The sequence below is a fragment of the Osmia bicornis genome, chromosome 4 (genome assembly GCF_907164935.1).
Source record: "Osmia bicornis bicornis chromosome 4, iOsmBic2.1, whole genome shotgun sequence".
NCBI lineage: Eukaryota > Metazoa > Arthropoda > Insecta > Hymenoptera > Megachilidae > Osmia > Osmia bicornis.
Window position 1 is genome coordinate 6,428,120 of NC_060219.1, and position 17,629 is coordinate 6,445,748.

Sequence of the window (17,629 nt, forward strand, 5' to 3'; positions counted from 1 at the left end):
GCTCATCGATTCGACAATGTCGCATTTTTCTCTGCGGCACAAGAGGAATTGCCGTTGCAACGGCTGCCTATTTTCCTTATTCATCTGGCAACAGAACATTTCTCATGTAGGTACCGCAGCGACCGAGTGAATAAGTCCAATGATCGACAAGTGAATAGAGAACAATGCAACCACATTTTTTGCTGCATTTTGCTGCTCGATGCACTCTTTCTCTTATTTCTCTTTCCCACACTTCGAAATAAAACACCCCTTTTCTTAGCTAAAATTATTTAGAACGAACAAAAGTTACACGTCAACTGATTATATTAACACTTTAACGATAAAGAACGTTCAAACGATTGAAAGTAGACATTAGATAGCTATAATACGATCTTATAAACGTCTGTAACCCCTCATGTTTATAGCCATAATACTGAAACAGTCTGTACGTAGCTCCAAGGAATAGCAAGCTCAAGTATTCACCGCTTTACACGAGAACGCTTTTATCGAAGTCGTGAACACGTTAAGGGGACAGTATACGGTTCGTTCACAGCCCCTTTTCCTCCCCCGTGGTGTCTCGTAGAACACAAGATCACCGGTGCAGGGAGCGACAGTTGCATCACAACGCTCATTAAGCGAAGCGGGGTTAAGTACAAGGTATTTATGTGACAATGGGTCCGACTAGCATTATCTGCTTAGGATTGAGATGTTTGTCTTGCATCTGACGTTGCGTCTTACTTGCCGAAGATAGGAAGCCGCCAGAGCACTCGAGCGCAGGTTTACCAGCACGGGTGCTGCATGTGACGTCTAACGTAACACCAATAACTCACCGAGTGCACCCTGGTCTCAGAAGAAGGAACTCACCCCTTTTCCTTCCAACTTCTCTCTTTCCCTCTCATTTCGGCTTCCTTCGCCGCCAGCCCTCGCCTACCACCATCACCTCGAGACTCCTTCAGAATAACCCTAGGCACCGTCAAGTTTGCGAAGGGATGAACGAGAAATTACAAGGAGGTTCGGTTAAATTCCTTCTTCCACCCTTTCGTTACCCTCCTCTTTCAAACCCCTCCTCACCGACGCGTCTGGTCCGTCTGTCTGTACTCGTTCTCTTCGTTTCTCTTTCGTCCGAGCTGCCCCCCTAAGATCTTCCCGGACACCAATCCCGACGGGATCGGTAATTACTGGGAACGAGACTCCGATCATTAATTTATCTTCAATTTCGAACGTTATAATTCTCGGTTGAATTTATGGATTCGCGAACGCGTTATCTCGATGGCTGGTCAAGATAAAAGAAAGAGAGACGAATGGTAGGTTGAGGAGACATTTTATCATGAATAGTGGAAGAAGTCCTATAGATTTCCTCGCTTGATATGGAATATACGAGGATGCGACTCGCAGTGCACCAGGGAATATCGATACCCCGTCGCTTTAGATATTTTCCAACAGGAGGAACGGGGCTGGAATAATGGGATCGGTGGGCTTTAATTTAACCTGATTTCCTCCCCAAAATATCCGCATTACTCTAGAAAAAACTAATAACAAACTTCGTTTCCCTTCAACGCGATGGATAAATTATACTCAAGAATATTTACGAGCTTTTCGACTCTAGCCGAAAGTTTTTCATCAAAATCGAAGCAATTTTTCGTCAAATTTCGATGGAAAAAATATATATTTAACCATAAATAATTCAAATGTGTTCTAGTATAAAATGCATCAGTACGGTGTTCAGACAAATTCGAGCCGTTTTTTTCGATACGTTGCTGCTACAGCAAAGCTGATTCCTAAACGTGCAAGGAATCAATGCATTTCTCATATCGATGCGAAAACGTTCTTCCGTCGACAGCATGAAAAATACGCTCTCTTTGTGCAAGCTAGACGGTGCTTTTATCGGTGCTACAGTTTATTCGATTGGAATAGTTCGTAAGGAACGCGTTCAGTTGTTAGGCCGGCTGCGCTGGCTCAAATACATAACGTTATATTCTCCGACGTGTATCGCTTTGCTTTTCCCCTTGAAAATCAGATCATAAGAATTTCCATCAATTTTCTATTCCCTAGTATATAACTTCGTTAAAAATAAAGAACCCTACTTCAATTCTTGGTTCGCAATAAATCAAGTGAAACAGGTACTGTACACTGTTAAGTAGTACGAGTCAACCATATCCGCGACATATCGTTATTTTCGAACGTTCTTTCGCGAAAACGCCTCTAAACCAGTATGTTAAATTAATTTTAATAAATGAGTAAATTGTAAAAGCATGGTATGAAAATAATGGCGAATAAGTTATGAGCAGTTAATCCTTTTCACGTGAAATCGATTACATTGAATGGAACGTTCAATGAACGAACGTTTAAAGGTGCGAATTTTAACTGAACGTGAAATGGATTTTGCTTCAATTGAGCAACGAACGACGGCTGCAGGATTAAATGGAAGAAAAGAGAAAACCTTGGACAACGAAATTTACATCGTGTCCATCGGATCTCCAGCGTTAATGCGAGAGAGAATCGCTGCTAATTACCAGCCCGTTAACGCAAATGCAGCGTCGGTTAATCCGCGTTACGAGGATTACGCGAAGCAGAAATCGTCCGCGCCAGCTTTCGTCAGTTTTTACAAGCGGCTGTAGCAGATGCTCGCGTCCCGACGCTCTAATTATTCACATGCAAACATCGACGCCATTCGCCAACATCGAAACCGCTTTATTTCGCGTACCAGTTGTCCTTCGTGTCAAATTAATCTCATTATAATAAGAAATTATATAAATTTACATACCGAAATCGAGATTTTCTGATATCTGTCTTCAATGAATTTTCTTGAAATTTTTGTCTTGTTATAATTTAAAGAGATAATTATATTTGATAATGTTCTTCAAGTACTGTGACTGAGAAATCTGGAGATCTGTAATATTTTCTACGAACCTTATCAGCTCGAAGAAACGGAAAGATCTACACGACAGTCGGCAGAGTATAAAGAAGCGCTAACCAGCTGAAGATATTTTCTCGCGAAAGGTCGTGAAAGTGTTTAATCTTGATGAAAGATACGATTTACTCGAAGCCGTGCTTACTTTACGAGTTTCTTCATAATACTAAATCCTAACATTCTCTTCTTTTTACGAAAAAGGTATTACATGGCTGGTAGAAAGACGGGAAAACTTGAGCTTCAACCTTTCATTTATTTTGCAGCAAATAAGTATAATCCAAGGATCAAACAGTTTGATTTTTATTAGAGGTATGCAAAAATTTCCATCGTTTCTGAGATAATCGTCGTCATTAATAATGAAAAATTTTCAATAAAAATATTCAGTGTTTTTCAATCAAAAAAGTGAGAAAAATAGTAATGATTCTTCAATTGTTATCTGAATTAATTAAACGAGGAACATGTATAACGAGGAACATGTATAACGAGAAATATGGGTCATCGATTTTCATTTTTGTGTCACTTTTTATACTCATTAACCAAATTGATATAATAAAATAAAACACGTTTCTCTAAAATATATCATACTATTATTTAACGAGAACAATGAAAAATTTGCATACATCCATCTACTTTTTCAAACTACCGTACACCGTGAATTCTTTTCGCGAATTGTAATTATAACTAGAAGTAACTTCAATCGAAAGTACCTTTACGTTCGTGGAAGTAATTCAGTAGCGACGTGCTGCTCCAATTTCGTTTCCTTTAATGAGAGTGGATACAGAGAGGCAGACACAGCAGATTAACGTAACGTCGCAGATAAATCGAGTAAAAAAGGGAAATGAAAGTGTTCCACTTTACAAGGAGTTAACAATTTGCGCTACGTCGTCGTCGTGCGAGGAAATACGTAGAGCTCGTTTAAAAATCTTTGATGCCTGCCGTGAAGGAAGTAGGTCGATGCCTCGGGGCAAGAACCGAGGAGAATTAAGCTCTCGTTTCCTTTGCTACACCATTTTTCTACCCTCTTGCTCGTTCTTCCATTCCAAACTTGTGTATACTCGCAACTTGCCTCGTGGCGTCCATTTTGCGCTTTAGTATTCGAATTTGCATCACCGTTTCGCGTTTTATTTTAACTCTCGAACGGCGGATCACGCAGAGAGACCCAATTTTAATTTATTTTTGCATTTCTTATTACTTTCATTTTCTGAAAAGACCCTTTCAAAGTCGTACATTTAACTTTAGATTAATATTCTTGTATATGTTTTATAAATTTAGGTCACGATTAACCCAAATTCCACTATTCCAGAGATAAATGATGCAGTTTATTCTCATCTAAGTTTGTTTCGCTTTAAAAATTATTAACTTTTAAACACATTTTTTATGAGTATGATATTTTGAATAAGAATTGAAAATATCTGAAGGCAATAAATAATGGATACGTTTGATTTGTGTTAATCGGAAATAACCTATAAACTGATAACAAAAAAGGGCCAGTTTCATCTAGGGACAAGGATCGGGGCCATTTTATCTGACCACGCCTTGTTACTTCCTGGATTGTTTCCCCATTAAGTTACGAGCCGCTAATCGTTATATCTTTCTGCCCCTATTCTCTCTGTTTCGTTCCTTAAAACCAGATCGATTCAGTGAGTCAGCTAACTATGTAGTGGCTAATCACGCGAAGGAAGTAGAAACGTCAAGAGACGGCTAGACGTGTACATTAGCAACTCTCCTAGACCTCAATTAAATTCATATTTACAATTTAACTAGTGATTACAGTATCGCAACACACTGTTGGAATTACCTCGAAAAGAAAAACGGCGAGAGCTAACAAAAGCGAGACACGCAGCTTATAAAACGGTATTAATTATTTATACCACTTTGAAAAAATAATATTTCAATCTTTCTTTTTATTATTCCCCAAGGTAACGTTCTTCGTTAAATTATTTCATACAAATTTATAGCCATCATTTACTAATTCTATGCTGGGCTCTTCGAGCCCTTCCTTTGCCATAACATAAATTTCCCAGACTTTCGAAGATATAAAACGCGAATCGCACATTTCCTGTATTAATGGTCGAAATAATTTCTCCGGTTGGAAAATAGAGCAGTCCAACAATTTCCAATAGCCTGGATACTCTCGAGAAATACGGCTTTCTATTCGTAATAAGTCGTCGTAAGCCCTTTCTGATCGATCGAACGAACGTAATATCGTAGCGGTGTTTAAAGAGTAGGAAGCCGTATTATTTTTCATGGAGAAACTTCTCCGTGGAGGCTTGTATCTACATCGGTTGATCGTTGAAACACGCCATACAACTGCTTTAATCATACGCACCGGCTCACAAAGGATCTCGGTCTGAGCCCTTTGATCATCAACATTGAGCCCTTAAATCATCATTGAAATACATACAAGAGTACCGTGTCTCCATAGCTACGTACCTTCAACGGAATCGAATTAGTACCATTACGAGAAACGATGTTGCGAATTTGATCAATCATTTCGTGCGACGAGGAACAGAATCAATCGATAAAGTTCTCTCGAGCTGACGATTCTCGTTAGCTCTACATATAAATCAATGTCTAGCTACGATCTATTGAATTCATTATTACTTTCGAAATACGAAAGATTTCAAAAGCGAAATTTCAATCCGAAAGGAATAAAAAGCTGTGCAATAGAGACGAAATCGAGGACATTCGTTTCGAGAAACGAAAGGTGTACAGTGAAATTTCAAAAGTTATAAAATCGTGTATTTAAACAGAAGCTAAATATCAACCACGTGAATTTTGAGAATCGATAAGTCCTCGTTCGATGGCACAGATTTGTGATCGGAAGTGGAGTTCAATCGTTAATAACCGGAGAGCAAATGATAAGTTTTAATACAACGATCATCAGCTTTTTCTTCGTTCGAGTTTCCTTAAGATCTTGCGGGATATAAAGGTAAGCACTTCCATGGATCGTCATAATTCAGGATTAAAACGGTGATTCAAAGCGATCGGAATCGATCCGATCATAAACTACACCCTCGTACGACTCGCCTTTTCATTTTTTACCAAAGACTTCCCTACGTATAATCCCCTAAACGATTTAACTCTCCCCGCAAGTCCCGTTCCTCGTTTAACTCGCGATAGATTTCGTTATCGAAGATAAAACGAGGTTTAATGGTTGAACTCGATCAAAGGCAACCATCGACTGTCTTTCCGGTCATAAATCTGTACCCTCAAACTTCGTTTCTCAATCTGCCATACCTGCTATTTCGAGACATTTCTCTCCTCAAATTGTGAATATACAAACATTTAGTAGTATTTTGATATTTAACAAATCCTATCTATTATTTTCAAAATATTTTCTAACTTCTATTTCTAATTATTATGTGCACAAATTAATTCAGTGCCTTTAGTACTACGCCTTCTTAATTACTATTTTAAAATTTTGAATATTTTCCCGCGCTTCTGTGTATTTAAAAAATGCCACGAGAATATGATAACAATAAAAATAACTTCAATAATTGGAGTAACTACAGTTTTTTTAAATAAATCTTCAATTGAAAAAAAGAAAAGGTACAAAATTGATTTGTAGACCTAACAGATAAATGAAAGAATTTCTATTAATTAATGTGATGTCGTCAAATGAGATCATGTATTCATGGAAGGTGTTAATCAAGACGATGGATGCTGAATTTTCATCGTCTATGAGAAAGAGATAACTCCAGAAGGTGATATCGATATGTCACTAACCAGGTCATATCAGAAAACTGATGCAGCTTACTCTGATGCGTGTTATAGCGGTCCATTAGGAAGATTCAATGCTATTCGGAGGACAATGGAAGGAAAGAGGAATCAAAGCAGAAAGGATGACGAAACTCCATCACGATTGAAGGTGGCGAGACCAAAATCGATAAGAATCGGACTTGCCGGCTCGATGGGGCTACAACGGTTAACTTGGACTGAGAGAAACGAGAAGGATATGGCCGGCTAGGATATTCCCTTGAGTTAGCCACAACGAAATACGATAACATCTTAACTGCCTTAGGCTCTAGGCATTGACTCTTTGAACCCCACCGGTGGGCCATTCGAGCTTCCAAAGAAATTGTTGCTTCGCTATGGAATTGTCTTTCAACCACTTACAACTTATTTAAAAGAGGACTATCTTAGTTCAAATGTCCTATCTACTATCTTTTTATTTTGCAAGATACTTTGCAATAGAGTGGATGAATCATAACTTTGCCATGTTAATATTTAGAGAATTGTATAATATTTTTAAAATTCAAAACAGCGATTGCATATTACCACTGCCTAAAAATAGGAAACAATGTTTTTAAGTAATATAGCAGCTTTATTGATTTCAATTACCGTGGTTGTAGATTCACCGAAAACGTACAACACAAATCCTGACCGAACTCATCCTTTCTCGCCAGTTTTTCCGTTCGTATTTTCGCGATATCGAAACCGTCACGTAGTATGCTGTCACGAAAACCCGTCATCCGGTGGGAACAGAAAGTAGGAAAAGGGAAGCGGCGAATCGCGAAGAGGAGAATTTTTATCGCGCAACATCTTTGCAGCTATCGAGTACGAGCTTTATGATACAGGAATTGTCGAACGCCGAGGGAAAGGGTAAATTTCCTGTTCGCGAGAGATGGTACATGCGCGTCGTGACTTCCGGTTACACTGTTGGAAAATGGAACAGACTCGTTCGGTGATTCGTCGAACGAGAAGAACAAACACCGTCTCACGGATCATGAGCTACACGAATTGGTTTGCTTCTGTACGAAAAAAAGCGAAGACACACGAAAATCAAGGAACAAGAAGAAAATTTGATGGAACAAAAAGAAAAGTGTACATTTCTATTTCTTGGAAACGTTACATCGTACATATTTTTCCTTGTTTACTTCGTAACTTCATTGTAATTAAAGGGGAAGCAGAACAGTGTAGTCATTCTCTTGGCGAAGCAAGATTTATTGTCCAACACAGTGAGATTTCGAAATCCCAAGAACTTAATGAAATAATCTTTCTTCATTTAATCTTAAGAAAACAAAGAAATCAAATTTAATGGCCAAATATATATATGTACACTATTTTTTTAAATATTTCAAAATTTATATACCATGAAACACAGAAATATCAATATCTTTCAATATTATCTATTACTGTTAAAGAATAAATTCCATGCATCAAGTGATTAAAGATAGTCTACTTCCAACTAAAAACAAACAAAAATTAAAAAAAAAGAACTGTCTTAACAAAATCGTATTGCGAGGATGGTTTAATTAAAACATCGAAAAAGTTTGGAGAAGAAAAATGTATCGGACCAACCTTCGGCATTAGCAGTCCCCCTCGAACATCGATCATTTATTAACCGAAGGGTTGTTCGGAAAGCGATGGTTTCAAGTAAGATTCATGGCTGAAGAAAGTGAACTCTCAAAGGAAATACCGTGAAGAAGTGCAAAGCTACTCGGGTAAAACCGTCAGGTGGAAAAGTATCAACGCAGTCACGTAACCGGCGTTGCAACGGAAGCACGGGCTTCCATTGGATACGAAACGGGGGCGAGGGGGATGAAAGAAAAAAAGAAATGAAAAAAATTGGCGAGAAAAGAAGGAACATCGACAACGCATTCCGTACGCAACGTTCCTGTCGACGCTATAGTCGTTTCTTCTGAAAGTTTCATGAGGTTCGCGCCGATCGAGGGAAGCTTTTTATTCGCTCAGAACGCTTTGCATTTTTACGACAGGCGTAAGGTTACGTGTCGAGCCCTTCACCGAGATCTTTGAGGTCTCCATGCGTGTTACAAAAAGCTGAACTCGACCGTTCCGCGTGTCAATATCACCTGCTAGTATGCTCGGCGGACACATTTTGGAAATGAAGTCTGGAGACCCGAATATAATAGGATAAAATTACAGAAATATTATACTGTTGAATGTAAGAAGGGCCTCAGGGCACTCAGTCCCTTTTTTGGCTAAATAAAGTGCATAATTGAATTTCATACAAGCACGGTAAGCTCTAGGGAAAAGGGAAGATGCATTAAATTTTATAATATTTAATAATTACAAACTATGTTATTTTGTTCCTAAATCACTTTTAACACTACTGATGATGCCCGAGTCTGTTCAACCTCACCGTTGTAGACTCGATGAATACTTTGTTTTATTTACGTTAGTACGATAGCTGAGCTACTGTGTCTTTCATCAGTATTTACTGCATTTCAAAGCTAGAAAAACGTATACTTAATATAAAACGAAGAAATAGAAAGAAATTTAGTTTCATTGTAAGAAAATTGTTATTTGTATTCGATCTCTACTAGGAAAAGAAATCAATCCCAATAAACAAAACAAAAATTTTACTTGGGTCCAAACAGACCCAGGTATCGTTGTTCAAGTGCTAATAATGATATCGTCAAAATTAAGGTTTTGAGAATTTCTGCTTCCCCAAGAACGCCATTTTTCCTAAGGAATCCTAATATGTTCGATACTGTACATACATGTCTTGAAGTTTATCATTTGATAAATTATGAAGTACATGATTGCTACAGTAAACGGAAGCAAGAAGTATCCTGCGACAAACGATACAAAGCAATATCGTGAAACGATAGTGGAAGAGAGCAGAGAAAAAGGAAGGTATGTAAGTAGTAGAGGTCCGTTGGTAGCTGTTCTTTTCACTGAGCGCAGGTTAAATTTCAATTTTCCAGAGAACCATTGAAAGCCAAGTTTCAAGATAACTAACTTTCCCTTTAGTTTTTCTATAACCGATATCTATGTTACGAACAGAAGGTAGTTGAATATTTAATAAAAGCCTGAAATCCTCTTCGCGGCTCTTCTTTAATCTTTAATCTATTCGCTGACTCCGTAGGAGAGCTTGCGGTTCCCTCGTATTCCTGGAATTCTTCCAATCTTCCTGGAATATTTTCCTCCCAACCCTGTACTTTCTAACTAACTTTATTTCTTGGCCTTAGCTCTTCACCGTGCCGACCTTGAATATCCAGATCCTATTCTTATTCTTATTCGCACCTCCTCCCTCCTCTTTTCTCTCTTCACATTCAACGGGGAAAGAACGATGAAACTTGCGATAAGTCGATCCGTCAGGTGCGACCCGAAAAGAAAGCTTTCAATGGAAACGTCTTGGGCTAAGAACGCAGATTCCCGGACCTCTCGGGGATCGACGAACTTTTCGCAACCCGAACACCGACGCGGACGTCTCTCCTGTTCCTCCAACTTCGCGGAACTCGTTTCCTTTCCAACAGTCATCCGCAAACACGAAAGAGAATCCCGAGAAACCTCGAGTTCTCCTTCTTCCACGGCTTTCTGTCCAAAACACGAACACACACCTTTCAAACTGCGCGATTCTTAACGAGCATTTTGCATTCCTATCACTGTATCATTACGATCGCGAAAAGCGAAATTATTATTACAGGAAAATTAACCCTTGTACACTCTGCGAGCAAATCAGGTTTCTCTAAGAAAAATAGCGATGCAAGAGAAGCAGGAATTTTCAAAATCCTAATTTTGACGATATTAATATCAAAAGTAATTTAGAAGAAAATAATATAATTTTTAATTATAAGGTATATAACGGAGGAAAATAATATTTAATCCAAAGAAATGATAGAAAATTTAATAGAATATTTTTAAAAAGGGTAGTCGAGAGATCGAAGCCACGGGATGTTTGTATAAAGGACATTTTCACGCTACAAAGGAAGATTTTCGGCAAAAGGAAAAGGTACGATCGAATAAGTCGACAAATTTCAGATGCGAATATAGAAGGGAGAAGCAATCTGTACCTTGGGTGATAAGGTACAAAGAAACGAGACGGAGAAAGGGATGAGATAGAGAATCTACATCAGTTCTCACGAAAGGTATATCGATATATCTTGGATCCTAAGGTGTTTTCCTCGGGTATAAACGGCTTCTCTTGTGTGAATCGTGCATACATTCGAGCCGGCTCGTAAAATCCTGAAAAATTTATCGCTTACTACTTCCGCAACGTAAAACGTCTACGGCCCGATCCGATGTGTTCCGCTCTCAACGAAACTCTCGAGAAACGGAAACGAACGATGCATATTTAAAAGCTCGATCATCCCTTTCGATTTGAATTCTGATAGAATGATCGGGACAGCATCGGGATGAAATTTTCAATGTATAAGGTATCATGGTGGTCGGTAACAAATACAATATGCATATCGTATTCCCGTCAGCATACGTTTAAATACACCTTATACATATGCATATTTTCACAATTACATTTCCTGTTATTTAATACACGAGTTTAATTTCATTCGAATGTAATTTAAATATCAACGTTATTTACTGACAATTCGAATCAATATTAATACTTAATATTTTATATTAACGCAAATACATGACACATCAGCTCAATAATCTGTTTTCATTAACCCAACTTTCCAAAGTCCATTGTTAAATCAACTTAAAAACAAATGAAGTTTGAACAAAGAAATGTTACAAAAGCTGAAATTCATCGTATTTCAACAATGAAATTATAACATTTACCATATCTACAGGAAATCTAAATATAATACAAAACAAAGCTTTCATACGTGATTTAAATGGTTTCGAAATTTTCGAATGCAGTTATCTCTTGATAACTTCGAGCCATTGGTCATTGCATTCTATCGCGTACGAGTACATATTCATTTCTAATTACCGTTATTCCGTGCACGAAATATCTATTGAAACGTTTGGTTATCTCGTGGGACGATTCACTTCGAATATCGCTATACAAGGACGGTCCTCGCATTCGGATACCGTGCACGCACGAGGGATGATACCATGGCTACGTCGAAAACAATAAAGATGCCATGCTTCAGGAAGGGTGCATAAGAGGAGCAGGACGAAGAGGAGAAGGAGGAGTAGCATGAATAGGTGGGGAAGTCTCCCAACATTCGTAATTTCGATGACGCGATAATGCTGACCACCCTGCCAGCCGAAACAATTTATAAGTCCCTATCTAGACAGGTCACTTTAAATTATGAAGCTCTTTATTACGCTGCCACACTGGAAGACGCCTAAACGCGCTGAGTCGTTGTTCGCGAAATCGACTATACCTCCCTGCCACCCCCCCATATCTATGCTTGCGTACGCGAAATTCAGGTGTTGCACGAGAGCGATCCTGGAAATTGATCGTACAACGATCGTTTAATATCGTGCACGCTAGCCAGCGAAACCAAATTGTCGAATTCAAGTGGAAACTCTCGAATGATTTATGCTGAACGTGCCTAAGCTTTTCTAGCACAACTCATTGAAAATAGAATGAACGATAGATGGATCGGAATTTCTGGTAAATGTTTCTGTATTTTCTACAGCAATATATTTTGACCATATGCTGTTATTTCAATCGACAATTTAATTAATTAATTATTATGAATGGTATTGATTTCAACCAGAAATACGAATATGAATATGATAATCGTGTGATGTGTAGTATCTCTTCAATTATTGAATTTTAACAATCTATTTTTTTTTTATAGAATACTATACTATAGTATACTATAGATTACTTTAACTGAAGCACTGTGTCAAGGTAAAAGGTGTTAATGAGAGTGGCAAGTGGCTCGAGATAACAAACCCTTAAGAAAGACCTTGCCGGTCTAATGGATCAATTAACCCCGTCCACTCTCTCAATCACTGTCAATGAGAAGTCATTAACGCTAAAACCTAATAATTATCAGGCAATATTCGTAGCACGAGGTGACGCCTTTGACTCGCGGACAAGCCTCGGTTATACGATGAAATGATCATGGTACAGAGAGTGGCACATTCGTAGTGTCGTCAACATTAGCGATCCGTGAAAATTAAATTTCATAAAAACGACATTCTTGCCCGAAGCAACGGCGACGTTCATCGATTCGTCCATTATCCGAATTTCAATTAGCTGATCCCCCTATGGTGCTGAGCTACGGTAATGACGCTACCTGCATGACCCGAAGGTATAGAAAAAAAAAAGAAAAAATAAAACGCTGTGGCTCCGCATGGCGCTGAAAAATGAACGCTTTGTACGCTGTAGACTCGTTAATAATTTCAGGGGGAAAAAATATTTTACGAAATTGCGCGCGTTTAATTAATTGAAGAGAATTGCGGACGACGGCGATAAAGGGCGGCTACGTTTACCAGTGGTTCGTTTTCACGCAGTATCGAAAATCCATCGTAAATACAATATCAAACGGGATATATAATATGACAAAAGGAACGTTTTATTTCGAGCCGCTGTCCCTTAGTGGAACGATTGTAAACAATCATATCTTTGAACTTGATCTGGCAACAATATGTATACTTTTCTTATTATGATTTCCTCAAGAGATCTTTGGCTCAGAACCTGGGTCAATGTATATACTACAGAATGAATATTTTATTCATTTAACCCTAGTCCACCGTTCAAATCAATTATTAATTAAACTCATTGTCAGTAGATTTTACATGTGTAGAATTTTTTTGTAACCATAATGGGAATAAATATTACCATTTAGCTTTTCAATTTAATTCTTAAATTAACTACCTAATAACACCAGTGCAATATTAGTGATATTTAAAATTGTCTTTTCTTATTTGTTTCAAATTATTTCATTGCATTAAATTGTATGGTACCGGTTACTCTTACCCTCACCCCCATGATAATAAACATTTTGAAGTTACACATAAAATATTCTTATAACTAAAAATAATATTTCCTTAAATAAATAGATATTTAAATATTATTCGACTTACCGTTGATGCGTTGAACGATGTCCTGGCACAATGATCCTTGTAATCCTTTTACGTCGTAGTAACCTCTGAAGTTCCCGTCGTAGTTTGGTATTACACCCTAAGTTTCATTAATTCACACACGCTTCGGGATATTATTGGATTCGAGTTAGAGAGTATCTATAGATGGCACAACAAGCAGCTTTAGAAATATACACCATCAATTATCCATCAATTAAATAACACGTCGTTTGATCGTTTACATTGTCGGAATTAATAGTTGGAAACTTCGCAGGCTGCGTTCGGGACGGTAACTCACTGCGCTGACAGTTTGTGCAAGGGAAATATCCCTAGATCGCGGTCAATAGTGGCGCGCGTGAAGAAGACTAGGTGATCAAACCCAACAATCAATTGATTTAATAATTCACAGTTTTTGATACGAGCTGAGATATTCTACCACATCGTCTGTCACAACTTTACGTAAACACATATTTCACAAGTTTTAGGGTACTGTTTAATCATTTCAATCGCAAAATTATGCGCAGTATTCGCGCCAAAGTAATGACAGCTAGTCGCGATGAATTAACGAAAAACTCGCGTAACCCGAGCGACGACACACTTTATAAACGATACGGTGATTAGAAATCTGTATGTCACGATTAAATTCACAGATAGACGCTAATACTTGTCACACGAAACGAATCGAACGACGGAACACGAAGAGATGCCAAACATCCGCACGCTTCCCGACGACTGGTAGGGCGGTCGACCGTCTGCTACTCTTCAGACGCCAGCGCGCATGCGGCATAAACAAACCGTAACGATACCCTTACCGACCGATTCAGTACAATAGATTCAGTACGATCGGTGTGCTTAATACTTCAGTACGATAAACGAAAGGTGATCAGAATTGTTAATATAATAAATTGATTATTATTGAATCTAGAAATTTCAATTGTAATTAAATTTTAAATTCTAAATTTCCCAATTGATTACTGATTTTAAACGGTATAATCTTTCTTTTTCCAGCATTCCATGTGGTAGAAATTCTGTAACAAAAGGAATTAAACGTTTACAACATTTTTCATCGAATTAAACAATGTAAAACGAATGAAATATTTTGTTTTTCTGATGTTGAATGGCGAACGAAAGAATGGACCGTGAACGATTTTGAATATTCTGCAAAATCTCGGAAACATTCGGTAACGAATTCCCATTCCGAATGTTGCATTGTTACGTCTGCGTTTCGCGACGGCTGCGAAATCGTTGGAATATTTTGCGCGACAGGGATTCCTTTTACTTTTTTCGATCGTCTATCTCGTGACTGGAAAGCGAAGAAAATATGTACCAGGAAAAAATCTATATTTTTCGAGGATGAAGGAGTATTTTCGTAATACGAGATACGTAAACCATAACCAAGGTTAGTATATCGTTGATTATTTAAATTTATATATTAGCCAGTATTTTAATTCCAACGTTTCCTTATCGCTTGGCCTGGTTACTCTACTGAAAGGCATAATTCACTTGGCTATCTCGGTTAGCCCTATGTCCGACAACGTTTTCCTTCTGCCTAATGATTTAACGTTAACTGGAATTCCGTCGGTTTAACGTGCGTTCGACTAACCTTTCCACCCTGCTGGGATGAGCTTTATCGAGCCAACACGCTCATAATAAGAGCATAGCGTGATAGATGAATCATAACAATTGTTACCTTGTTGCTCTCGGTTCGTACGCGTTCACGCTTTCATCATCGATCTCCTGTTTTCCTGCGATCTCTTACTGAATTGACCAAGTAATTCTACTTTATTCTCTATTGTAACTGTTTGAAAATACAATTAATATTTGGGAGACGGTGAATTTAAATCAGTACTTAACTTAGGGTACAGATCAGCTTAAAAATAAAACTGTAAGACGCGTGTAACTTTCAGTTTGCAAGAGTTGTCGCTGAAACTGTAATACGATTTGCGATATAGTAATTTCAGTGAAATTTGTAATTGAATCGGACAGACGCAGTTCCATTGGCTGGCAAATGAACGTGCGATGATCCGATCTGTTTATTCCATCTCGGATTTACGTAATTAAAATATCGATTACGTTAGCTCGTGATTGGTTGCTTAACAAATACTCGGGATAAAACGGGCTACTACTGTGCGGCCTAGATTAAATAAACGTCGATATACTTTGGAGAACGGTAAAGGAAAATTTACGCAGATACAGTACGCAAGCGACCCCCAAATTTTATCAACAGTTTTGGATTCGAGGGGCAAAAATATACAGAATTTGCCTCTTTTCAAGTGATTTCTCGTTGGAGCCTTAATTGTAGACATTCACTTGAAAATTTTCCAAAAAATCAACTTAATGTCCTCTATGCTTACAGTTCGTTAACGCCTGTTCCCATTTGTTCATATTTCATAACTAGCCAGAAAATTTCATGGTTCCCAATCGATAAAATGGTTCACAATATATTTAAAAAAATGGAACAGATGCATAGCCGATGTTGAAAATTCCAAAATTGAATTAAAATTGGGGCTCTCTTCATGGTCCGCCGCAGTATACACGTATAACACGGAGGTTATACGAAAATCTTAATGTTCAATCGATTAAATTTGAGTTTCTGACGATAAAAGAATATCTGACGCTTACTTTATTATAAAGTTTCCTCAAAATTGTTTGAATGATGTTTCCTGTTACCCAAATCCGAACAGTACATACACGTCGAATTTACGACAGTCGGATTAGGATGCAAATTCGGTGCACTTGAATTTCATAGTTTCGACAGCTGTAACAACCGAATAGATTCGTTGTGACGTCGTAATCATTGCCATTCTCTAGTACCGTCTGTTCCTGATAAGCGAGTTATTTAGTCGGCCCAGAGCCGCTGCTAAGTAACGGATTAATCCAATTTAGCCGCGATACTGACGTCGAGGTTGCCTCGTGGTTTCGAATAAAAGCTGGAATTATCGAAGACGCAACGTAGGAAGAGCAACTTTCGACTTCCCTGTAACCACCGGTTTAAACAAGTTAGGGAGTATCAAAGGGGATCTGTTTACAGGGGAGAATGGAACGTCTGTTGTGAAATAATTGACTCTTTGTTGCGTGGAAAACTTGGGACAATTAGTAGCTTACTTATAGACTGCCAATATAAAAAGAAAAATTTGATTAACTAAAATTACTTTATTCTTTGATTTTTAACTTTGACAGTATCTAATTGAAAATGCTTCCAAAGTCTTACAATTAGAAACTTAAGAACCGTAAACATAGTCGTCCTCAAGAGAGCGTAACAGGTAAATAAGTTGCACGCCCTTGGGATCCATCGTTTCGCAAGAGTAATAATCTAAAGTTCTCTAAAGTTCTTGGTGTCTCGGTACAGAGAAAAAAATAGATTTCCCGACTCAACACTTTGCAGCAAAGATAAGAAATTTGATTAATTTTTATAATACAAAAATTGGCAACATAGCTTGGTGATTAAACGAATGGTGATTAAAATGTTAAGATCTAAAATATGTAAAGTTACTTAAAAATTTGAAAAATATGGAAACCCTTAATTAATTCAACAATCTAGCCTTCTTTTCTTATAATTCTATAAGATTACCCAAACGTTGGCACGTAAAGCCAGCGATCAATGTCGCTTTAGAGGTCTAAGCGGGTTCATAAAATTAGCATTTGTAAGCAGAAGTTCAGCTACCATTTCCTGGTGTTCTGCGTGTAACCGTGTGAAAATTGATATCGGCCACAAGCAACTTCGGTATCTTACAAGCGTTCAACTAGGCGTATGCATGTTCTCGTGCCAGCCCCGTCGAAATAATCGTCTCTAAGCAGGTATTATCGCTTCCATGACGGCGCTAGCATGTCGCAATTTTTTCCTTCCAGGCAGGTTAACGTGCTCGCGATCTTCACACGCTGGCAAGCACCTATCTTTGCCATGAATCTTCGACGTTCTCGTTGCAGCATCGCGTGATGGAAATTATGCTTACCCTGTTTCCGAAGAGTCAGCCCGTACGCTCCGATCTATCTGGGGAAAACGATACTACCCTGTAGCTCATTAACTACCTTCGACTTTTC

The 17,629-nt window shown here is 38.2% G+C and overlaps 1 protein-coding gene across 2 annotated transcripts in view; it reads right to left on the bottom strand.

Moving 5' to 3' along the window:
• The window catches only part of LOC114879656 (semaphorin-2A), a 364,739-nt gene extending 350,441 nt beyond the window's left edge, over positions 1-14,298 (bottom strand). For both annotated transcript variants that reach the window (XM_046285367.1, XM_046285366.1), the window contains exon 1: positions 13,592-14,298. The gene's annotated coding sequence lies outside the window, so the exon portion shown is untranslated. The remainder of the gene's footprint in view (positions 1-13,591) is intronic.
• Positions 14,299-17,629: the final 3,331 nt, after the last annotated feature.